Source organism: Puma concolor, chromosome A1 (genome assembly GCF_028749965.1).
Source record: "Puma concolor isolate L17-30 chromosome A1, mPumCon1.1.hap2, whole genome shotgun sequence".
Classification (NCBI taxonomy): Eukaryota; Metazoa; Chordata; class Mammalia; order Carnivora; family Felidae; genus Puma; species Puma concolor.
The window spans coordinates 236,967,638-236,992,137 of NC_141667.1; the positions used below are offsets into that span (position 1 = coordinate 236,967,638).

At 45.2% G+C, this 24,500-nt stretch overlaps 1 protein-coding gene and 1 long non-coding RNA gene across 10 annotated transcripts in view; one reads left to right on the forward strand and one right to left on the reverse strand.

The window, feature by feature from the left end:
* ATP8A2 (ATPase phospholipid transporting 8A2) overlaps window positions 1-24,500 on the reverse strand; it is a 651,437-nt gene that overhangs the window by 342,277 nt on the left and 284,660 nt on the right. The gene's annotated exons all lie outside the window — the stretch shown is intronic.
* LOC147584882 (uncharacterized) lies at window positions 5,375-10,192 on the forward strand. Its single transcript, XR_015254086.1, has 4 exons — window positions 5,375-6,135; window positions 6,243-6,368; window positions 7,830-8,031; window positions 8,568-10,192. It is a non-coding gene; the product is annotated as an uncharacterized LOC147584882 (long non-coding RNA).

The window sequence follows — 24,500 nt, forward strand, 5'->3', positions numbered from 1 at the left end:
GATGCATTTCTACCGATTTGCAGATAGCAGGAATCTTTCCTCAAAATGAAACCGTTCCAGCAACACTGAAAAATGTCGAGGTAGGTAACCCTCTCTCTCCGTGAGCTTGGCAAGTGTCGAGAGGAATTTCTTAGACGCTGAGGTAGCAGCAGCTGCCTCAGACCCCCCTTTGATGTTCTGCAAATTCCAACGGGCTCAGAGCTGACCATGCTGAAAGCCAGGATGGTTCAAGTTTCACGAGCAGCAATTCAGCCAAATCATACTATGCCTTCGAGAACAAACTCCCTTCTCCTGGATTAACCTCGGGCTAATGAGTATCTAATGGTGATGCTCATCCTCTAGACCATGGGTTCAAAAGGGTTTTGTTGTTTTTCCATTCCAGCCGCCTATTTTTCTTGTCTCTTGCCCGCTGTCATATGTGACTTCTCTCGCCACTGCATTCTACCATTGCTTCACCCATTCCCACTGTCCCGACTGTCAGACCAGCCACAGCAGCATTCTTCTTATTCTTGCCACTTCCTTTATTTTACTATCATTTTCGCTTCCAATATAATCACACTTGTTTCCTGACAGCATTAACACGCACAATACTTTGGCATTTATAAATCCTAATGGATATGAAAGTCTGTAACACTTAAAAGACAAAGCACAAACCCAGCAAACCCACGACAGGCAAAGAAAGAAAGTCAAGGCTGGGAAGACAAGATAGTGACTCATGGCCCCTGCTGGCAGCTGTTGATGCCTGGAGAGCTGATACCTTTGTGCTCTGGATGTTGCTTTGTTCTAATCTATGAATACCTCTAAACGAGGTTCGTTAAAAAGAGGAATCTCTGTTAAGTGTGTAATGTTTCAAGGATTTCCTAGAATGCTAATAATTTCAAGGAGGATAGGATGCTATTTCACAGGCACTGGGCAAACCTTCTTAAGAGATAATTTGGCCTCTTGCCTCCATGTACCCAAGTACCTGTCTGGTACCCTCAAGTCACCTCTTATTGTCACCCCCATCAAGCATTTCTCGACACTGGCCATCTCCACCTCCCACAAAATGTTCTATTGCTGACAAAAAAATTTTTTTTTTTTATCTTCGGAGAGTAAACCAACTCAATTTACTGAATTCATAGTAACAGACAAGCCTCTACAGAGGTTTTGTTTTGGTTAATCGACTTCATTGAGCTATAATTAATGTAAGGTTGACCCATTTTAAATGCACAATTCAAGGAGTTTCGGCAAAGGTACGCAGTCATGTGACTCTGTCCATAACCAATACGTAGAACATTTCCATTGCCCTAAAAACGTTCCGTCCTGCCATTCTGCAGGCAATCCCACCCCCACCCCACCCCCAACCCATTCCCTAGCAATCCTCAATCCACTCTGTCACTATAGTTTTGCCTTTTTGCAGATGCCATATAAATAGAATCAGAGTTCACAGTGTCTTCTGTCTGGCCTATTCATCTAGCCTAAGGCTTTGCGATCTGTCCAGTGTTTCTGCACTCATCAATTCCTTTCTGTTTCTGAGTCGTATTCCACTGTATGAATATGCCCCATTTTGTTTAATTCACTCACCCATTATTACACATCTGGGTTGCTTCCAGTTTTAGGAGATCATAAATAATGCTAGTGTAAGTATTTTAGTCTTCGTGTGGACACGTACTCCTACTTCTCCTGGGTAGACACCTAAGATTGGAACCACTCTGTCATACCACCTACACAGACACACAGGGCAAGTGTTCATCCAACTTTAATTTTTTTTTTTTAACATTTATTCATTTTTGAGAGACAGAGAGAGACAGAGCATGAGCAGAGAAGGGGCAGAGAGAGAGACACACAGACTCTGAAGCAGGCTCCAGGCTCTGAGCCATCAGCACAGAGCCCGATGCGGGGCTTGAACTCACGAACTGCGAGATATGACTTGAGCCGAAGTCGGACACTCAACCGACTCAGCCACCCAGGCGCCCCAAGTGTTCATCTAACTTTAAAGAGACCGGGAGGGGCTGTTTCCGACTTAAAAAGACACGGCTGAGGCACTTCGCCTTCTTCCCAGGCCCACGTGCACGCCCTGGCTGCTCCCCGCAATCCTTGTCCACACGGGCACCATCAGTCTTTTCGATTTCAGCCCTTCCCGTGGGCGTGCAGTGTCAGATTTAGTGGTTTTCATTTGCATTTCCCTCATGACTAATGGTGTTGACTATTTCCTAATGCTTAATGAATTAAACGAATTCTGTCTGGGGGGATTTTAAGACACACAAGTAAGCAAAGTGGAATAATTCAGGGAGTACACAGGGGCCGTTCTTGTGCAGGCTGATAAGCCCCAAGAACCCCTCTTCGGGAGAGCTGGGATATCCTACTTTTCAATTTCTTCTTTTTACATCTCTCGTCCCTAGAAGACCCACGTTTTCGTGGAAGGGCATCCCAGACAGTGTGAGAAGGGGGACTCAGGAGGGGGGGAATATGGCAGAAAACTGGCAGCAGCTGTAAATGAACAAGTACCATTTATTTAAAGCGGGGGGAGGGGGGGGACCATTTACCATTTATTGTCCACTTATTTTTAGCCTTCAGGGCCTAGAAAATGTCTGAAGACTGAATCACTGCTATTTATTGGAAGACCGTTTGACTAACAGTTGTGACTGACCTCAAATCATTCAGGTTAAAGAATTCCCTGAAAACATGTACTTTCATTATCACAAAGGATATTAAATAGCAAACCTAATAGGCTTACTTTATTCAAAAAGCTGTATTTTGATTTTAGTAGCAGGAATCGTCTTACATGCTAAACAAATATATTCTTGAATGGCCATATATAATGAGATCTCAAAAATAATTTATATGCTTTAAAAAGCATTGTTATTTGAATATGGACTGCCAATCTTTTTTTTTCAATTTGTTAAAAGGTGGAATTCTTCTTAAAGTAGATAACCCTTTTCCTCTAAGAAAATGATTTCAAAGTGTGACCCTCCTGCAAGAAGAATGCAAAACCAGCATTTGTCAGTGATCATTCAGCTGTGTATAAAATGACCCTCCATAATTCCATGAACGATTGCTTGTCACACGTTTGTCCAGACTGGATCTCTGGGAGTCACCGGAGACTTCAGAGACACAATGAATGACTGCCACGGTTAATATCACACTAACCAGGAGTAATTTTACTATGAACACAAACACTTTAACTTAATTAATTTTCTGACCTTTGGGGATTTAAATTTTTAACCTTTGGTGTATTCATAGCTATCACCTATTTAGCTATCTCTAAAATCTGCTCAACACTTGGGAGTTATTTTCAAGTGCCCGGACCAAACACAATGGTGATCACGTTTATACATTTAAAAAGAAACTACTGCAGAAAATCATCTCCAGACAATTAAAATTTGCAAAGTAGTTGAAATGAACCGCGAGATTAATTATGTCACATAAACTTTAGCAAAGGAAGACAGAGTGCCATCTTACACGGAAAGACAAAGTACTGACAGCAGCCCAAAGATCCACATTTGGCTCAAGTGACGAATGCTGGTATCTGCTAAGTCATCACAGAAAGCATAGAATAGGTAGCACAAAGTCATTTCAATTTGTGAGCTACTCCCTTGCTTTACAATAAAACCAATTTTTTATATAACTTATTGTCAAACTGGTTTCCAGACGACACCCAGTGCTCCTGCCGACAAGCGCCCCCCTCACTGCCCATCACCCACTTTCCCCTCTCCCCCAACCCCCACCAACCCTCAGTTTGTTCTCGGTACCCAAGAGTCTCTTACGGTTTGCCCGATTCCTTAAGACCATATGCTCACTTTCTGAATAACCCTTACAGGTGCCGTATAGGAAAATGAACATAATAATCTTAACTAGTTAATTTCCTGCCCTTAAGGAAGGTTTAACTTTAGTATTTCAATAGTACAGCCACTACACTTACTACTCCTAAAGTCTTCTTAACTCTCAGAGGAATTACAATGTGCCCAGGCTGTGTGTGACTCATGCAAACAGCACATGACAGTATAAAAAAAAAAAAAAATCCAAATCCACATGAGGCAGCTGTGGTCTGTGTGAGGTAGCGAACAGGGAATCATGAAGGCTCTGGCCACGCGAAGACACTGTGATCTTTGGCTCACCACTAGGACCTACTGGAGCAAAAAGACGACACACTGAGACTGGCCCGCCACCCACAGCGCCCCGGCTGTGGCTGAGCCACCTCAGACAAGTTCTGGAAAGCACCTACCAGTGGGACCTCTTCGATTTTCCTTGAATCAGCAGGAGTCGGGGGGAGAGAGAGAGTTATGCGAGAGGAAAGAACAGCTGTATACAAATCCCCTGCTATGTTAGGAAAATATGTCGTGTTTATGTGGAACAATGGTAGCACATTTAAAACTGGGAATACTTTCTAGAGGATACTCGCCAGTTGGTGAAATCAGTGGTGTATTTTATTACATATGGATTTTTAAAATAAAACCAAATAAGTAAGCAAAAATGTGTAGCATAAGTCCCATTTCCACTGGAGATCACCACACTGATGACTGGGCAAGGAGGAACTCTCAGCACATACGCCTGGCCAGAAGGCTTCCCCAGTTGTGCAGAATCCATTAACAAACTGGGGGGTGGGGGGAGAGGGCAGGCCGGGAGTCAGGCTGGAACACCCCTCACCATTCTCTTGTCTACACAGACTGACAAGGACTCAAGGTCACGGAGACAGAAGTTTACATTGAAATATAGAACAAAAAAAGAAAAACCTTTAATCAATCTTCAGCCATTAAGAGCTTGTTATGTGCACAGGTTTGTAGGGGTGGAGAGGCCCAGAGCAAAGGAAGGAGACAATGGCACACGACAGCCAAAGACCACTGCGGGCAGTGGGTACCGACGCAGGCCTGTAAGGCTGGGGAACCACAGGCACAGCTGGGAAGGTGCCGGGGGGGTGGCGAGGCTGGGAGGACAGAAGGAACCATTTGTACACCCAAATGCAAAGCAACGGCTTCTACATATAAAAATACCACACTCAGATGTTCACCCATCGACAGCAGAGATGACGGAGTGGGACGGGAAGCGGACCAGCAAGGAGCCTTCAGATGATGAGAGTCTAACCTCTGACTGGGGTCACAGAGACAAAACCAGGAAACGCAGTTCACGAGAAGGATGCGTGGTGTCTGGTCAGAGGGCAAGAGAGGAGATGGGGAGGGTAGCCAGCGTCTGTCTGGCCTGCTAAAAGAGGCCAGTGGCTGGGAAACGGATGTGGGAGGACGCGGGGAGGGGTCTGTGACTGGGGGACAGCAGATACTTCATTTTGACTTTGCGTACAGACAGGTGGCCCTTTGGCTCAAGAACAACCTACCGTTCCCTGTAAGTACTGGTCTGAACGCCTGGGGGGGGACGGGGGGTGGGGGGTGGAGTAGGGAGCCTCTCTGGCCCTGGACTACCCCGCACTGCTCTCTGGGGACACCGCTACTCAGAAGTCCCTCCGAAGTCTGCGGAGCTCAGAGCGAACTTCCGGCAGCCACCGCTTGTCCTTTGTGGATCATATAACCCCTCAATCAATGCCGGATGAAGACTGGAAAAAGAAACCGTTTGGGCAGTTTCCTTACCACTCCCTCTGGGTGAAGAAAGCAAACAAACAAATCACTCAGCATGCAGCAGGTGCTGAGAAAACGCTTGCCACCCGTTCTGGGGGGCATATTTGCTGCTTCCTGAACTCCTGACCCTGGCCAGAACAATCGCTCACTGTCTGGTGTGAATCATCTCCTCTCTGCTCCTGCCGTCCCTTCTGCACATCACTGCACTCGTCTGGGGACAAGGGCCTTCTACTCATAGTTCGTTAAAGCACTTGAGACATTAGCTTGGCAGACCACTCACGCATCAAGTGGCCGTGGGGCGCCAAACGTGAGGGCGCAGCCACGCACGGAACTGCGAGAGCTCTCTTCAAGGTGCTTACGCGTTCGTGAGGAAACAGGTATGGAGCAAATAGACCCCTCACACCTGCCGTGAGTTTTATGTGCCACGAACGAAGTCCGGCTCAAGAAGCAGGAGTCCATCGGAAGCCGGACAAGGACATCAGCCAAGGAGACCGAGACTGGCTTACGGGCAGAAGTACAGCAGTTTATGCCCAACTGGAGAAAAGGTCCTGACGATTGATTTGCGTGGCCAGGAAACGTAACCAACACGGTGAGTTTAGGTTAAGTATTCACCCCACATTTGGCAAAAAAAATTTTTTATCCAAAATTTAAAAGCCACGAGAGCTTTGACAGCCGGTGTCTCTCGAAAAATTACAGTCTCCGGGAGGCCTAGACCCGTGGTTCCTGCGAAGCAACATCCAACCATCCCCGACAAATGCACGCCGGCCACGGTGCCACCCAGTCCCTACTGTCGCCCCAACACTGGGAGGCCAAGTATCACTGGTCAGTGGGCATGTGCTGTGGTTGCTCTGACCCACTTCTCCATTGAAAGTGGGAACGAAAATCACTAGGGCGGGCCAGAGCTTGCTGGTGACGGGGTGAGGCGGGGGGAGACAGAGAGCTACATTAGCACTCCCACCATGCCCCTGGCCCTGACGGCCGGGCCCCACGCTCCCAGCTCGATGAGCACCGTGTTCTTTGGTTTCTAACTGGACACAAGTCGAGGTCCCACCGGGGCTCTGCCCACATTCTCGTCACAGCTGTCGTGGGCCGTTGCCAATCCAGGCACGGTTCCAGATTCTTTATTCGACCTAGTTGATGAAGGTTCAGCCCCTAAAATTAAACTAGTAAAACTGAGAGAACATGCAAATTCCCAGATTGAAAACCCAAAAGCTGTCCAGAGGAATGAGGATTTCCTGAAGCTCCTGAAATTGCTTTCAGTAGAGATCTCACCTTTGACGCGTGCACGCACACACGCGCACGCGCGCACACACACACACACACACACACACACACGATTTTCCAGATGGCTAGAATTTCTATAGGGAAAAATGAAGCGTCAGCTGTAGTACTGAAATTTTTGCATAAGATGGCATATTGGATGGAAGGAATAACTGTGAATGTGTCTATAAGAACTTCTTTCTTCATGTACACATTTTTGAGCTCCTAAGCCTTAGTACTAAATGCTTGAGACAAGAGATGAAAAGTTATTCTGAGAAGAAAATAAATAATATATATACACACACACACAGATATACACACACATACACGATATACATGATATCCTAGAAAAAACATAAAATATAGAAAATATTATAAAATACCAAATATCAGGTGTATATATGGGTATGTGTAGACGTATAATACATACATATATGCGTGTGTGTATAATATAAAACAGAAACCACTTTTGTGAACCTTAAGAAATTAAACTCAATTCAACAAACGCTATGCTGTTACATGCAGGTGATATTCAAAGTCGTGGGGACAAAAAGAGAACTCCCTTGCCTTCCACCAGGTGCACATGAATGAGAACACAGGCTAAGGGCTATTATAGGGGACTATGAAGAAAAGAATAATAACATCCATGACAGAGACGTAGACTCTAACAGGGGAGGGGCAAGGAGCAGGAGAAAACTACCAAAAGGCAAACTTAACACTGGAATGCTTAGCAGAGATTAGGAATGGACAGAAGGGCACTCCTTTGAAAACAACTCTGCAGAAGGACTGCGGCCTGACAACTGTCCTCACCTGTCCGTGTATGTAAGAGGAACACCTAGAAATGCCCCTGAAACCTGGGTTTGGGACAAAGGGGATATCCCGCATTAAGAAAGCTGAATTTCTGAATCCTATAAGAAAAATGATTCAAGGCTCAGTCCAAGGACATTTCCTACGTGTATCTTTGGGGATCTCAGCTGGTCTTACGTCCTTAAATATGTCAGACTCACAAGTTTATATCTCCAGGTAGAACTTCTCCGCCAAATTCCAGACCCGAATATCCAACAACGTCACTTGGCATCTCCACTTGGTTGTCTTATAAGGAACTGCAAACATCATGTCCACACTGGGCTCCTTACTCCCTCCCTCCCAAGCCTGCTGTTCCCTGCATTAAATCTTCTGAGAACACCAACAGTGGGAACACAGCAGGGGAACGTCAACCTTCCAGGTACTCAAGCCAAAAACATTGGGCTTATTCTTATTCCTTTATTGAACACCCTAAATAATCAATCCATCAGTCAACAATGTGACCTGTGTCTTTGAGATACCTATAGAATCTGACCACCTCTCACCAAGGCCCTGCTAAAGCCACCTTCCCTCTCCTACACCATCATAGCAAACTCCTAAATTGCCTCCCGGCTTTGGCCCTTCCCCCATCCCCACCCTGTTCTCTTTTCTCACCATAACAGAGTCCTGATAACAAGAAAGGCAGATCCTGTCACTCGGTTCAGTCTTCAGAAGCTTCTCAAGAGCCAGGGCCTTACCCTGCCCCGTGGGGCCCAAACCCCCCAAACTGTGGCTCTGACCACAGCACCCACTGACATCTTGGTGTTCCTCAAATACGCCCTCCTGCTCCCTTCCAGCTCTCTCCCAGATTTCCAATGGCTCATCCCCTCTCCCTGATGAGATCCTTCTCGGTGGCTCTACTTAAGAGCACACTCCCCTGTGCACACCCATTTCTCTCTCCCGATGTATGTCCCTCAGGGCACTGATTCGTCCGAATCTTTCTTGGGTGAAAGGCCATGGGGAGCTGAGGGACAAGTTCGGACACCATGCCAACACCCACACCTACAGCAAGCCCTGGACTGAGGAAGTGAAAGATTTTTCAGAGTAAAATGTGCAGGGTTTGGTAACAATGTGAGGGCAGCGCGTGGGGATGGTAATATGGGCAACAGCCTGACAACCTTCATGGAGATGGAAAAGGACAGAGGGATGAGGGAAGGGGGAGAGAGAGGAAGGGCACATAGGAGTTCAATTTCTGAGCATGCTAATTAAATGTGTCACATTAATACATGCATTAATATATCTTTCTTAGATACAGTTCAAAGCCTAATCAAATCCTCCAAGGCAATTGTTCAAGGTTTAAGTTACTCCTAAATTACATAAGCTCAAAGACTCACAAGGGCTCAAATTCACTGGGTACAGAGGCTCCAGGTAACACTCTATCCTCCAGAACAACAACAACGAAAAAAAACCCAAGTACAAACACCAGAAAAATGTGGGAAATGATGGCTTGCAGAAGACCAGAGTGTCCCTAGTGCTTGAAACTATGTAAAGAATAGAAAAGAAGTGGCTCTGTTCTCCAGACTTACATTTAATAGGTTCTAAATCCAGCACAGATTTGACCTTTGCTTTAAATAGATTTTCTTGGAGAGAAGGGAAGAAAACATTGATTCATCTGAGACTCCTGAACGACCTACTGTTCACATTACTTGAAATAAAGTCTGCTTTAAATCAGAATTCTTGGGACACAGAAATAAATATACCAAGAGGTTTCTAATTCTATGCTTTCGCCAGCTGATTATTTTCATTCACAACAGTGGACGAACTCGATATGGTCTTTCCAGAAGAAGGCCCATGGCCACAGAGAGAGCACACAGAGGAATCAATCAGATCAATGCCATCCGGGCTCAGACTTGAGCTTGTCTTGCGATCAACACTTTCAATAGAACAAATATGAGAAGTATGTGAAATGGAGAGGACTTTTGGGGGGTGTTCAAAGCCCATGCTAATTTAGCAACGTTTGAGGAGTAAGGGAAACCTAGAAGCAAAAATGTTTCCAGGGAGATCGAAAAAGGTTAAGCCAGAATCATTCAATACCAGGATTGTTCACTCAGGAAACAGGAAACATACAAGCTTTCCCACTCTGCTAAACTCAGTCATTAAGATCAGTGCCACAGATTTAAGGGCTAATTAGGTAGTTAATATATAATCCTTGCCCTAAACCTTCTTAATCTATTCTTTAGCAATTTTGAGTGTTTCACTGCTCTTATTAAACCATTGTCAGAAGACATCTGGAGAGACAAAATACAAATATACATTGAACAGACGTACGCCTTACTATCTGTTTGCTTCTGTTTAAGAAAGAATTTGAAAATATGCGTTGGGTACCATGTAGATAAATGACCTCAGGGCACCAGACAGGTAATAAAGGTACAGCTCCGACATGAAGGCGGGGCGGGGCCTGTGGCCAACTGGGATATGTCCTGTACCACCTGCCATTATTCACAATGCCATCCAAGCAGAACACTACTGCAATCCGCATTCGGCTCACTGACCATCGGTTTGACACAAAAATCAAGCATGATCAGGGACTCACAATTAAAAAAAAAAAAAAAAAAAGGAAATGATGATTCATCCAGCATTTTCCCAAAATGGCAAATACTTTTTGTTCCTACACAAGCTAGTTTGTTTCTTTTTTTTATTATTAAGTTTTTATTTTAATTCCCGTAGAGTTAACACAAAGGATTATGTTAGTTTCAGGTATGTGATAGAGGGATTCAACAATTCTGTATATACCACTCGGTGTTCACGAGCGTACTCTCTTTTTCTGAGCAACCGACGCAAAATGCCTTCACTGACACCACCGTCTGTAATCGCACATTACCCTCTTCCTGGTAATAGGAAAGCAACGGCTTCTGGGCGATTCAACGGAGACAAGGACTCATCCCTACCATCATTTCTGAGCTCTGATGACAAAAATAAAATACAAACCTGCAGCCCGAACACACACACATATACTGACACACGCCCACAAAAGTACACACTAAATCCAGTAGAAGCATATTACTCTCCTACCGAGTCAAGCATTTTGAGGATCCTATGTGTACAGAAGACTTAACCAGCAACGGGGCCAACTGCAGCCCGTAGACACAGGCCTGGTGTAGAGACAGAGTGCAAATCGCTCACCTCCACTCTCAACCAAGAGCCTCACCTTGGACGCTGCAGCGGCCACAAGCTTCGTGCCTAAGGGCAATATGTTCAGAGAGGGCCTCCCTCCTAATCTTTCCCTTGTCTACTTCCTCCTCCACACGTTACTAAAATAACCTCAGATGGTGCTATTAGCCGGTCATTTTTCTGTTTGTGGTCTTTTGCTCTCAATTTACATCCTATCAAATGCAATATTTGGAGATCGACTTAATGTTTACTCTTGTTTTTTATAATTTAGAGCTTCCAACTTTTTACAGGAAACGACCCAGAATCTTTCCTTGCGTTAAGAATTTCTCCTTTGGGGCGGGGGGAGGGGCGCCTGGGGGGCTCAGTCGGTTGAGCGTCCAACTTCAGCTCAGGTCATGATCTCGCGATTTGTGAGTTCGAACCCCGCATCGGGCTCTGTGCTGACAGCTCGCATTCTGTGTCTCTCTCTCTCTCTGTCCCTCCCCTGCTCATGCTCTGTCTCTCTCTCTCAATAATAAAGAAACGTTAAAAAAAAATTTTTTTTTTAAAAGAATTTCTCCTTTAAACCCAAGGCAAGACTATTAGGTATAAAAGAAAGTCATAAATACATGTGAAACCAGCCAGAAGGGCCTGGCCTGCCCTCAGCTCCGGGCCCCGGGAGAGGGCTATGTCACGTTCCTTACGTAACTTACCCATCCACTGTGGGGAGAAGGCTTTCATGTTGCTGTAAACCAATACACAAATGTGAATCCTCAAAGCAGGCCCCGCACTCTAAGAACTTTCGGGAAAGACATCCTGCAGCTGAGAACCAGGTTCAACATTCCTCAGGGTGTAACTCAATCGGTCAGCCTGCACAAACTCACCAAACGACTGCTTTCCGAAGAAAGCCAGCGGAGGAGGGCACCGGAGGGCACGGGCCGAATCCCCAGCAGCGTGCCCCGTGGAGAGAAAATAACCCGCAATAAAGAAGGTGGGGAAAATTACTCTCGTATGAGTTTTAAGAGTTTTCATGACAGATGAAGGGAACTGAGGCCAATTAAAGCAGCAATACAACTAAGAAAAACAACCGCCAGGCCGCTCCAGTCGCTCAGTCTGGAAGGTGATAGGGTCCCGGAGCCAGACTCTGGGAAAGGATTTTGTTCCTGATTTCCACCTCCCAAAACCATAAGGTGTTTGGAGAGGAGTGTGGAAGAAGGATCCAGTTGACAATAGGAACCCACCAGAAAGGTCGGGAAGACAGACTTTGGAAGTGGAGTCAGGCTGACACCGACTCTTGTCTAAGTCTTCTAACATTGTCAGCAAAGCTCCACGGCACTTCTTACCAACACAGTCTAAATTAGAAGGAATGGCCGTCATTTTTTTTTTTTTTTTTTTTTTTTTACTTCTTGCTTTCCTTCGGCTATAGTTACACACGTAGAGTTACACACGGAAACTGATATACGGTACTTCTGCTTCATTTTGACATGTTTTTCTTCTATGCATTTGCCAAAGACCAGAGTGTTCTTTTGGGCCTGGGTTCTAGCCAAACACAGTCAATTGGTAAAGACTCATTCTTCTGTCACAAGGTGAACCAGATCACACCCCAAGCACTCAGTCCAAAGTCGTCCTCTCGTCCCATCTGTTTTCAAAGGTACACAAGGATGGAACCACTGAGGTTTCTTTTTTCCCGACCTCTTAGATCGCTGTTTTCACGCATCTTCAGCAAATAAATCGTTCTGAGGTGTTCTCAAAGACTAGTTTGCTTTGTTTTGATGAGGGGGAGGAGGGAAAGAAAAAGCAAAAAATTGAACACTTGTATCTAAGCAGGAGAAGGAAACAAACCTGTCCTTCCCACTAGGAGCCAAGTGCTATTCCTGTAACAACACTGGAAACTGCACGAAGGGCTCCCTGCAGGCTGACTTCCCTAGAAGTGGACTGAATGACAGGGACCACTGCCCCGAACCCCACGGAGGTCAGGACTGGAAGAATACACACGCTGTATTGGGTCACGCTGTTACCCAAAATTATGTACCTGTCAATCTTTGCGAAAATCAGGAGTGTGGAAATACCAAGGTCAACACCGAGTGAGGGGTGCACAAACATTTCATTTTGCAACCAATAGGAGAAAAATCTAAAACATTAGCACTCATCCCAAGTTCATTTCCAATGCGGGAGCTCTAGGGGAACACACTAAACACCTTCATTTCTCCCCATACCCAAACTGGCTGCAGGCTTGGGAGACAAAGCAAGGAACCCACAGGGTCTTAAGCCACTCCTCTGCCCTCAATATTGGTAAGCTGGGCACAGCTTTTCTTTTTTAATTTTTCCCCCAGCTTCCCAATCTTCAAAGACTCTTTTTCTCTGGAAAGCAGTCTAGACTTCCTAGTTTTCATGGATGCCCTTGCAAAAGGAACCGGTCACTTCAATACCAACTGCTTCCCTCTCTTCAGAAATATGTACCAGGGCATACCACTCGTGTTTTCTGCAATGAGAATTTAGGCAGGGAGTGTTTGGCACACTGAACTCATTCAACCTGAAGACATCGGTCCTATTTAAGATGCACAGAGCCCCTATTATAATACCTGCAAAAGAAACCAAACATCCATACCAACTGCAACCTAAACCCAAATGGCCAGGAACTAACAGACCTAGTTGGAGATATATAAAACTGGGAATGTAGAAGGCACCTTCCTGATAATGGTGAAGCCCCTTGCTTTACTTTCAAAGGAACTGAGGTATGGAGAGCTCGTGATTATGTGGCCACTTAGCTATGGGTATGGAGGCTACAGGACACTCCCCTTATCTGAGACTTTTAGTGCTCCACACTGTTTTCTTCCCTCCATCCCTCTCCACTGTTCTCCAAACCTTGAGCACGGCAACCATATCTCATACCACCTTGGTCTCCATGACCTTCATTTTCACTTCCTCTTAGCCACTGCCAGTCTCTCAGGGCTGCCCTAACTGACCAAGAATGAGGTGGCTGAAAACAACAACAAAACTATCTCCCACTTCTCAGGGCTAGAAGTCTGAAAGCAAAGGTGTCAGCAGGGCCATGTTCTCCCTAAAACCTGTAGGGGAGAATACTTCCCAGGCCCTAGTGCCTTCCTACCTTCTGGTGAGTTGCCAGCAATTTGGGGCTTGCAGCTTCAGGGACTTCTGTCTCTGCCACTGCTCCCTGTCTTATGTACATGCGTGTCACTTCTTCTCATAAGGACACAAGTCAGGGCACAGGGCCTCCGCGACTCCAGCATGACCTCATCTTAACTAATCATATCTGCAGGGTACCTGTATACAAACAAGGTCACGTTCTAAGGCCCTGGGGATTAAGACTTCAACATGTCTTTCGGGGTGGAAACAATTCAACCCATTAAAAACCACACGATTAGCACAGTCATACCCAAGAACCTACAGCATGAAATTTCCCTTTCCTTCCCTCTCAATTTCTTCCACCCCCGTCAACACTGCCTGCTTTGTTTTCAAAATGTCTTTTGTTCCATAAACCACTGAGGACTCACCCTCAGGTCTTTCTTGGCTTGACCTACCACTCCAACTACCCTGGATTTCAGGGATACTGATGCTGTCCTAATCCCCTTGACCTTCTGCTATTTCTACGTTTTCCTAATCCATAACCAACAATCTGTATTCTCAACTCACATTCTCAATCTGCAGAGCATTAGGGAAGAAAGACACTCGCAATATCAGCTGGTCTCATTTAATATCACTTGACCTGGAACGGGTCCAGGATTGTACCTTCGAGCCAGGGCTCTCTTGATCTTTCATCACAATGACCTTAGTCTCAGAACATGCATTCATTCAAAAGAATATCTGCCAATGCTTACTGTGTGCTTCTAGGCATTTCAACCTACGTGCAGGATTGATAGCGCACAAGATGAATGCAATCCCTCCCTCCCAGAATTAAGCGTATGTCAGGAATTTGAGCAAGTGAACACGCGTTGCTAAGTGCCATGATTCAGGAAGGTTGAGGAAGCTACACACACACTGAGGAAACCCTAACACCAAAGGAAGTTAAGTTGCATTATCCCCAAGAGTGTGACTTTGGCCTTCTTCTGATACTTCTGCCTTGGTGTCAGCATTCGAGTCCAAAGTCGCCAACACTGCTCCTAGCGGTCAGCACCCAACCCCAGCCTCCATTATCCCTCTGGGTTTCCGACCAGATTTCTCCCGGCCGTTTCTGGCAGGATGTTCAAGCGGTGCCCGGAATCCCAGAAGCCCGACACAAAGGCCATCCCTCCACCGCCGGCCTTTCCCTGCACGACAGGTCTCGCTACCACTATGCTCTCCGTCATTCAAACTCGGAATCCTGGTGTCCTCCTCCTCCTTTCACCCCACTGCCTCCCCCTAGTGCTTAATTGGCTTCCCGGTCCAAGTTTTACATTCTTAGTAGAAAGCTTTGCATCTGTTCTCTCTCCCCCCGCCCCCATTGTCATAGCCTGGATTCATGTTCTCATTAATTCCCTGTGATTATTGTAAAGATACCTTCACCGGGTTTCCTTTGCTCAGATCTCTACTCTCCGCAATCCAATTTACAAGTAACTTGAATTTTTATGGCATGTTACAACTCATAAAATGCTTTCACAAAAATTGCTTTTTGTCCCGTCAGCCTACGACGGATTGGTCGAGTAACAATTATTCTTCTCAGAAACGACCTGAGAGGTGCAGTGACCTATGGCAGAGCAACCACTCATTCCGTAATGGGTTTGATTTTAAAGGAGAGCTCACCAGCCACCCTGCTGCCAAAGGCATCCTCCCATAGAGTTTTTCCGAGTCCAGATCCCTCCGTCACACATGCGCTCGAAAGCCAGCCACCTCCCGGTCTCGGCTTCCCGGGATGACTACGGCGGCTGCCACCTCTCCGTGGTTCTAGGAGTCCTGGCCTCCTGCCTCAAGGGAACCCCGTCCACTGGAGCCGCTCTCAGGCCAGAGCCAGGGCTGGGAGGCAGATGCCAGTAGCCAAATCAGCAATGCTTACTTTGGCACCTTGGGTCTAGGTGATTCAATAAACTCAGCAACTCCCTGGTGGGGCTTTTTCATTCCATAAACTCAGCAATGCTCCCGGCCACACACTCCACCTGCCGCCAGCCCCATCGCTAAGGGCCTCTACCTTTCCCCCCCTCACGTGGAAATCTGTTTGGTACCAGGCTCCACGGCTGTTCGGTTTGGGGAGGCCAACCTTCCCCCCCACAGGCCACAAGTGTTTCGCAGCAATCCAGTAACCATCAAGTGCTTCGCAGGTGCTGGGGACATAAAGTTGAGGGCCAATTTCTTGCCACCACGGACTACCCGCACCTCCACTTCCCTAGCCACCGCACCCCGTGGAACCTGGGCTGTCGTGACTCATCTTCCCTCCACCCTAAGCTTCTCAAACTCCTGCGCTGTGGTCGCGATTCAAAGGACTCGCTCTCAAGGTAGCGCCAGCCTCATACCCCTAAATTGTGTTTCTGTCTCTCCTGCTCTCTCCCTCTCTCCTTTGCACCAGATCCACACCGTGACCCCCCCCAGATCTCGGGACCTCGAAACTCCCACCATCTCTCCTCTCTTTCAAGTACACGTTTATCCCCTAACAGCCTCGTCTTCGTCTTCTCTGCAATTACTGAGTCAACTTTTTCATGTTCTCTTTTTGAAGACACAGGAGATTAAAGATGGTTGGGTGCTGAAGACCATGAGAAGACACGTGCCTGTATAAATCCCTAACAGAGGATATAGGCCACCGGTCTCTCACCTGTTTCCCTTTCCTCACCTTATACCTCACCAGACAGAGGTCTTCTACACCCCAAATGATATTCACGTTCACGTATTTCCCCAAAACCTTCTTCTAGTACCTCCTGCCTGTTGGGGCACCATTCATTCTTCAAAAAGGAGTAAGATGGGGGCTCAGTCGGTTAAGCGTCCGACTTTGGCTCAGGTCACGATCTCACAGTCCGTGAGTTCGAGCCCCGCATCGGGCTCTGTGCTGGCAGCCTGGAGCCTACTTTGGATTCTGTGTCTCCCCCTCTCTCTCTCTGCCCCTCCCCTGCTCATGCTCTGTCTCTGTCTCAAAAGCAAATAAAAACATTTTAAAAATTTTTTTTAAAAAAAGGAGTAAGATGCCTCTCCTTTTCCACCAAGTCTCCCCTGACTGAGCACAACGATTTCTCTGATAACCTTCTAATAAATTATATTCAATCTGTACACATGTTTCCCAAACAAGATTTGGGAAAGTTTGGAAGCCAGGCTAAGGGCTTACATTACAGTCTTAAAAAAAAAAAAAAAAAAAAAAAAAGGAAACTCTTCAGGGTGTTAGACCAGCACTGTCCGATAGAACTTTCTGTGATGACGAAAATGACCTTCTGTACCATCCACGTGTGACCCTTGAGCATTTGAGATGTGGCTAGTGCAACTAAGAAACAAAAATTTTAAGTTTACTTAATCTATATGGCCACATGTACCTAGTGGCAACCAGAGTAGCAGATTTCTAGACTTAGTTGGTGTCGTGATAGAAGAATTTTGTTAAAGGTGAGTCCTGATGGAGTGGAGCAAAAGACGGTGTGCCAAGAGGGGACAGCAAGGCAAACCAGCTGGCTACAAGTCCAGCTGGAAGAGATCTGGATGGGAGGCTTTTCCCTTTCTCTAGAAAGGAGAAGAACCATAGGACTCTGCCCTATCACCAAAGCACTAGGAAAAGAAAAGCACACACACACAAAAAGGAGTGAGAGGCTTTCTAACACATTTAATCACATTTAAAAAATAAAAAACAAAACTTCTTACAGAAGACACTTTTTTGTGTGCAAGTCTTAACTTGTCAAATTGAGTTTCCTGTTGAATTTCTACCAATGAGAGGTTTTCATCCCTTACTAGTAAGTTCACAGTCTCACCGGGTCAAATACAAACGTAGTTATTTTCTAGAGAAAAATGCGTAAGACGTAAAAGAGTCACTTAATATGCTATCTACTTTTTCCTTTTCACTTGGGCAAAAATCAAACTTTTTGTTGTGGCACACGTAAAACAAGAGATGTCTGAAGAAGCACGGTGAGGTTGGGGAGAGACAGCAGGGTGTTCTGATACGCTCACATACAATAAACCGAGTTGCCAGAGAAATGATTCGAATGTCCTAAGGTAGAATTCACGTGTGGTCTCTGAACCAGATTAGATCTCACGCTTCGGAACAGAGCCCTGAAATGACTCGTTTCCTTTCCATCCCCCACCTCACACAGCGGTCTGTATGTCTCCAGCACAACCCAACTCAGAGGGAGAGCTACTGAGTAGAGCCAAGTTAGAAATATCTAAGCCAGACGAGGAAAAGAACAGAACAAAACAAAAACAATCTAGCTCATCCTTCCTCGGATACCTGTGAAATTTAAGGGCATTTTAAGATACGTTTAAGCTCTCAAGTCAGAAACATATTTCTTAACCTGACATTTTAATCCTCTGATGTGTACCGCCAATCAGATCGTCTTATAACCTTTATCTACTTGTCAGAATACTTACCCTCCAAGGCACTACTGATTTTTTAAACAAACAGGTAAGTTAATTATATCAATTCGATTTTTTTTAATATAAATCAAAGAGGAAAAGCACTAATTGGGGGATTTCCACTTAAAATGTTCTTTTTGATGAAAAGCACAGCACAGGGAATATAGTCAACAGTATTAAAATAATACGGTATGGTGACAGACAGAAGCTACACTCTGAGTGATGTGTAGACTTGTCCCATCGCCATGTTGTACCCCTGAAACCAATGTAACACTGTGTGTCAGCTACACTTCGATAAAAATAAAATAAGGGCACCTGGGGGGCTCCGTCGGTTAAGCGGTCGACTTCAGCTCAGGTCGTGATCTCGCTGTTCGCGAGTTCGAGCCCCACGTCACGTCGGGCTCTGTGCTGACAGCTCGGAGCCTGGAGCCTGCTTCGGATTCTATGTCTCCCCCTCTCCCTGTCCCTCCCCAGCTCACACTCTATCTCTGTCTCTCTCAAAAATAAGTAAACATTAAAAAAGATTTTCTTTTAATAAAATAAAATAAACGACCAAATACAACAAAATGTTCTTTTTTGAGGCCTCGGTATCCATCCACTGGAAGCATTCTGTGGCCTGCCTGCCTCCTGAAGGTGAGCTGATCCAACTCATGAACTCCAGCAGAGCCTGGGGAAGTACTTTCAGTGCTCTTCGAACACCGTCGCTCTCTCAAATATACTCAGCAGAACAAAATGATCACCCACACCTTCCAAAATTTGTGTATAATATTCTTCTTTCATAGTCCTTCCCTAGTTATAGTGGAATGATTGCACAGTCTATCAAAAACACGCAAGATGTTAACTAGAAAAGGTCGTGTCAGCACATTTCCCCAAATCCTAACATGAGAAAGCTACTTCATAAGGCATGTAGCTTCCACATAGGTGCCAGCGTCTGAAAATAATTGGAGGTATTTCCCCAAGGTGTTGCTCTGCACCTGGCCTGATTTGGTTCCGTCCGTCCTGTTCTACAACCCGTCTATCGACCGGCCCGGATTTCAACAGCATCAATGTGTAAACACAGGAAGCCCTCTGGAAAGCAAGAATGTTAGACATTTCTAAGCAGTTGAGGGTGACAACTGTAGCACAGCGGCCCTAGAGAAATGTAACCTGGCTCCTGCTCAGCCACCTGGCTCTACGGGTCACGCGATGCAATCCTAGGGACAAAGCCAACGTGACAGACGGGCACATTGCTGCCATTCCCGAAATTCTGTCCCGCTGGGGCCTCTCCATCGCCTCGAGAGAACCACATCTATTTCATACGCTCCCCTTTGTCATAAAACCTGAATGCTAACAAGGTGGCAAGCACAGCCAGGGGAGTGATCGGAATTTAGGGACACAGGAATGAGGAAAAAAGCAGGATCGCCCCATTTGGTTACAGAATACTCCCCTGAAAACGAAGAAAAGAGAAAGAATAAAGCATCCCTTTATGGCTGCCTTATACTCACTTGGTGACCACCGTTTGCTTTTAAATTACTCTGAGAAATTACGAGTGAATCTTGTATGTTCGAAAGCTCCCCAGGAAGATCACCTTCTGGAGGCCAGGGGGAAACGACATACACACGGTTTCGGCCCACAAGCAACTCTTTGCTTCATCACTGCTTCCGGCTCTATTCCATTTGCTACCATGGTCACACTGCAATTTTGAAAAATTATTCCAGTTTCACTTTCTTGACAGCCACGATGTTGGAAGAAATGCAGTGGTGAGGACATGGGGGTGGGGAGAACAGGTCAATCAACACTCTTTCTCGTGAAGGTTTCACTCTCGGTTTGCTCTCCAAGTCCGAAGGGAGTTTTATACTCATTAGAGAAAGAATAAGAAACTCCAGTCTGTTGCAGGGATTGAAAAGCAACAAATACACTACCTACCCAGAAAGAAATGAGAGGGCAGCTGTGGTAGGGAACCCATTCTGACCTTCACCTACTGAAAAATGTGGGCCAACAGGCATCGGGGAGATTTCAAAACCAATTTGTTTCAAACAATTCAAAAGGCCTAAAACTGACTAGAATGGAAACAACACACTATTGGAGGTGGCATAATTTATGACAAAAAAAAAAAAAACCTAATTTGCATGCTTTATCCTATGCATGGCTGAAGACAGAAGAAAGTCCTCATCGAACAGACAGTTCCATGGGGGCATGCATCTGGACCCTCAGTGGGAACCCTGGAAAGATGCCAAGCAGGATGAATTTGTTCACACTAACCTAAAAAGACATGGAGGTCTGGTGGCTTCTCCAAATGCAGAAATCTTACTTTAGGCAGAAAATGGGGGTCCTTTAATGGCTGGGTTTTAACTTAAGACATCAACGTCCCAAAAATTTCTTTTTTTAAATATTTTTTAATGTTTATTTATGTTTAAGAGAGAGAGAAACGGAGCGCAAGCAGGGAAGGGACAGAGAGAGAGGCAGACACAGAATCCAAAGCAGGCTCCAGGCTCTGAGCGGTCAGCACAGAGCCCAACCCAGGGCTCGAACCCACAGACCGCAAGATTGTGACCTGAGCCAAAGTTGGACGCTTAACCGACTGAGCCACCCAGGCGCCCCTACATCACAAAAATTTCTAATTCATTCCTAAGATTCATTCTTATGGGGGTTATAGCCACGGTGGAACCAAAACCAAATGGGATTCCATATTGCAGTCAAGCCCTTGACTATCATCTGCTGAGCCACAAAAAAATCGATTTGTTTCAAAAACACACACTTAATGATGACACAGCAACATGTGGACTGTATCATTTTCAACCGAACGTTCTGCACCATGTTCCCCATCATTTTCATCTTTTTCCCCAGTCCTTGTGAAACTAAACATAACTAGGACCACACAAGCAAATGAACACACTTTTTGGATTATGGGGTTCTTTTTATAAGTTAGCTCTGTCACCATTTTTCTTTTTATAAACTCCATTGTTGTGAGTCATCCTTCATCCGTCTAAACCACTCTCCTTACTCACTGATGGCTGTTTTGATGGGGTAGATGGAGAGTCACGATTAAATTAGCGTCCAGGGTAAGAAAGCGAACCTACTAGAAGAACATGCAGGGTACACAGGGAGCAATAAATGCTATCTACAAATGACAGCAATTGTAAACTATCATGAGATTAGGCTCAATTAGTCAGTAAGGTTGCAGGACTTTCAGTATTACATTTTTTGGAATTTTTTTAAACTTCTGGCCCTATAATTACATCGGTATTAATGCAGGACAGGATTAGAGTAATGAGACTCGATTTCCTGAGCGGAATACAGAAACCAGAGTCACTGCTTTGCAGCTACAGCAATTGGTCTCGTTTGCCACATCATGGTTAATCTTGTGACCCGTCCAGAATCTGTGTGCAGTTAAACAGCAATTATCACGTAGAATCCCATACAAATGTATAGAAGGCCATCAGGGGGCACTGAGAAGTCCTACAGAGCTCTGGTGACGGTGACGGTGACGTCTGGAAGCCACAGGGCAACCAGAGGGAGAGAAGAACGAGGTCTGCCCCTTCTCACTCTCCCTGCCTCCTCTGGCCTGGGGGGGAAAGCAGCAGCGTTTGAATGGAAAGGCAGTGCTAATGCAGGAATTCTGAGCTTTTTCAATCGAAAACACTCTTCCTATTTTCATTGTGAAGCAGGAACCTGCAGAAATTATTTTTCAGGGAATACTGATCATAAAAACTACCAGATGAACAAACATTTCTGTCTCTGCCCCGGCTCCTTTCATCTTTCCCAGCAATGCCTTATATTATCTGCATCTCCCAGAGTCTCCCAAACCACTCAAGTCTGTCCACTCCTACTCTGTAATTGCCTCCTTCTTCCTCTGTGACCTGGGCTTTTCCGGTCTTAAATAAGCATGTTCACAGTCTTGAAATGTTTTAATAGCTATCATATGCAAGGGAAATTAGATTGAATGTATTAGCTCAAAAAGGCAGAACTGAGACCTACTGGTACGGATTTTGACCCTATCCTAGAGTCAACTTTGTCTTTACGCAAAGAGCAATAAAGCCAGTTCCTGGCCACGGGCATAGGTGGCTTAGAAAATGAAGAAAATAAATGGGAGCCAGAATTAAAAGTTTGGAAGTGAGGAAAACAAAAAGTGCCTTAAAAAAAAAAAAAAAAAAAAAGCATACATTAAAAAAAAGAAAATGGATCCCTTACAGTTGTGGTTTAACTTCCCTTGCTAAGTGTGTTTGTAAAGACGATCTTCCTACCCTCAATTCCAGCCTCACAGAGAAATGGAAAGACCCTGCTAGCACAGCAACACATTAAGGTGATGCCATGAGAGGAGTCCAATACTGGGAAAAAGGTTTGTGATGGAAAAAAACAGAAGACCTAAGAGACTGTTTCTAGGGTATCTTGTAAGGACAGCTGAAATGGAATCAGTGTCCCTGGATATCTTGTATTACCCCTCTAGGAACAAGCTAGAATCCTCAAACGAGACGAAAGCATGCAAAGAAGGAAAGAGAGGAGAGTCAGCCAGGCAGATACTAACTCCAAGGAGATGCCCATGCAAGGCAGAGGCTGAGACCTACAAGGTTCCCCATTGGACACCCTGCCCCTTGCTTTCTTTCCAGAGGCTGAGGGTGTGACTGAGGCATGACATCTGATAGAAATGTGAATAAGAAATGAAGTTTAAAAAACTTTCGGTAATGACACAGACAAGGCAACAGCATCGTGATTTCACATATGGTCCAAGCCTTCGGTGTTAGGGACCCAATGCAAGTTGGAAAACCATCAAGTTGTGATTCCGGGTAAAGAGTTTAGATAAAATAATGCATGTAAGCACATAAGTAGCCTGCAAGGAAATCTAGAAGTTTCTAATTAAAGTATCAGTAGGAACATCCTTGAAGACACTGAGAGGTGCCACCAGTTTTTACCTCAGAAAGTCAAAGGAAACCAAACTAAGAGCTCTCCCGGTCAGGCTCAGCAAGTTTATTTCCATTTAAAATCACACTATCGGATATATTGGTTTGACAGCTACAAGATGATAAAACATTCTTACAAAAATAGTTTCTTTCTATGTAGCTAAACTCAAATGTGCCTTTATTTGGCAAATAATAAACATTTAAAACAGTAGGGCACTATGCCAAGAAATTCAGGGAATGTCAAATGAACCAATACATGCTACCTTCATATATCTTTTTTTTTTTTAAGTTTATTTATTTGAGAGAGAGCATGCATGTGCATGTGTAAGGGGGGAAGGGGCAGAGATGGAGAGGGAGAGAGAAAATCCCAAGCAGGCTCCGTGCTGTCAGCACAGAGCCCAATGTGGGGCTCGATCTCACAAACAGTGAGATCATGACCTGAGCCGAAATCAAGAGTCAGACACTTAACTGACTAAGCCACCCAAGTACCCTAGCCATCTTCATACATCTGAAAGTCTAAGAGAAGGGACAGAATACATAGATTGAATTATAGTCTATATCCACTAAGTGTAGTGTTTGAGCTTCCTCAGGAATGAGGTATTTCAATTTGTTTTTTCCCCATGAATGGAGCATTCTCCCTTGTTTGTGTGCCTTGTCATTTGTTGTTGAAAACTGGGTTATTTAAAAAAAATTTGTTTTTAATGTTTGTTTATTTTTGAGAGACAGAGAGACAGAGACAGAGTGTGAGCAGGGGAGGGGCAGAGAGACGAGGCAGACACAGAAGCCGAAGCAGACTCCAGGCTCCGAGCTGTCAGCACAGAGCTGGATGTGGGGCTTGAACCCATGAATGGTGAGATCATGACCTGAGCCGAAGTCGGATGCTCAACCGACTGAGCCACCCAGGCTCCCCAAAAACTGGTCATTTTAAATGTTTTAACGTGACAAATCTGGAAATCAGATTCCAAAAATAACTATACTACAAGGGACCGGAGTATTAAGAACCAAATAGTAGTAAGGTTAAGTAATAAGGATCTTTTTAAGTAGATATTAACTTTAACAAAGCCTTCACATCGGGGCTAGGTTTTTGAAAGGGAGGCAGACTGTGGGCACGTGAAGAAGAGCAAGGTGTGGAAGGGGGAAACTGAAGTATAAGAAACCACAGAAGGGGCACCCTCAGTTTCTACACCAGAAATGGTGACACTCACTCTTTATTTAGCGGGAATACACAGAAATACAATGGGAATTGGTGGGCAAATAAGACCAGGCTGGATTTTTGAAGCATCTTGAAGGTGAGTCCCAGAAGTTGAAGCTTCCTTCTGAAGTTATTAAAATGTATTTTAAAAGTCACCAGATCAAAGTAGTGCTTAAAAAATATTAGATGGGTCAAAACACTGAACAGTGGAGCGAAGAAGGC